The following is a 1,695-nucleotide window of genomic DNA, read 5'->3' on the forward strand; positions in this document are numbered from 1 at the left end:
GGCGGCCTTTCATTTCTTCACACAGGCCTTGCTTATTCCTAATCTGGAATATTCCTTCTCCTTGGAGGCTTCTTTTCACAGTTCTAGGGTCTGGCTCTCATCCTTCGATCCTAACTAAAATGTTGCATTCTCAAGTGTCTTCCCTAAACTCAAGTGGGCTAAACTGATCTCTCATCTGTTGTCCCTCCAAATAATGTATGTTTTCTGTTTTGTTTTCCTCCCAGCGTTTGTCTCTATCTGATTATTTATTTATTTCCTTTTTTTCAATAGACCCACCTCTCCCACCACATATCATTTGAAATTAAGCTTCATGAAAAGTCAAGGATCTTGTCTCTCTTGTCACTGCTGTATCCTAGCTAGAATCCAAAAGATGTCACCAAACTAGGTGAAGACTAAAGTGAAAGTTGCTCGGTCGTGTCCGACTCTTTGCAACCCCATGGACTACACAGTTTATGGAATTCTCCAGGCCAGAATACTGGAGTGGGAAGCTGTTCCCTTCTCCAGGGGATCTTCCCAACCCAGGGATGGAACCCAGGTCTCCCACACTGTAGGCGGATTCTTTACCAACTGAGCACCAGGGAAATCCAAGAATACTGGAGTGGGTAGCATAGCCTTTCTCCAACAGATCTTCCCAACCCAGGAACCGAACCAGGGTCTCCTGAATTGCAGGCAGATTCTTTACCAGCTGAGCTACCAGGGAAGCTCCGAAGACTGTAAAGAGAGCAGAAATCCCCACATAATAGGAATGGCGGTGGGAACAGGTGAGAGAGAGAAACCAGGAACAAGTGAATAAGCCAAGGTGTGGAGTCCACTACTTAGCTTTCATTTCTTCCTGAAGAAAAGATGTGTGAATGTCTATGTTCATTGCTGTATTACCTACAGTAGCCAAGACACAGAAACTGCCCAACTATCTGTTGATAGATGGACAAAGGAAATATGGTACATATGTGTGTGTGAGTGTGTGTGTGTGTGTGTGTGTGTGTGTACTTAGTTGCTCAGTTGTGTCCATCTCTTTGCATCCCCATGGACTGTAGTCTGCCAGGCTTCTTTGTCCATGGGGATTCTCCAGGCAAGAATACTGGAGTGGGTTGCCATGCCCTTCTCCAGGGGATCTTCCCAACTCAGGGATCAAACCAGGTTCCCACATTGCAGGTGGATTCTTTACCATCTGAGCCACCAGGGAAGGGCATTATGCTCAGTAAAATGAGTACAAGAAAGAAGTCATGTGATCTCACTTTACAAAAAATCTTATAGATACAGAGTAAAGATTGCTGGTTGACTTGCAAGAGGTGGGTTGGTAGGTGGGTGAAATGGATGAAGGGGATCAAAAGATACAACCTTACAAAATAAGTCAAGAGTATGTAATGTACATTATTGGTGACATCATTTCACACGCTAGTAAAGTCATGCTCAAAATTCTCCAAGCCAGGCTTCAGCAATATGTGAACTGTGAACTTCCAGATGTTCAAGCAGGTTTTAGAAAAGGCAGAGGAACCAGAGATCAAATTGCCAACATCTGCTGGATCATGGAAAAAGCAAGAGAGTTCCAGAAAAACATCTATTTCTGCTTCATTGACTATGCCAAAGCCTTTGACTGTGTGGATCACAATCAACTGTGGAACATTCTGAAAGAGATGGGAATACCAGACCACCTGACCTGCCTCTTGAGAAACCTGTATGCAGATCAGGAAGCAA

The sequence above is a fragment of the Moschus berezovskii genome, chromosome 9 (assembly GCF_049115385.1).
Source record: "Moschus berezovskii isolate FMDL1 chromosome 9, NW_MosBer_1.0, whole genome shotgun sequence".
Lineage (NCBI taxonomy): Eukaryota > Metazoa > Chordata > Mammalia > Artiodactyla > Moschidae > Moschus > Moschus berezovskii.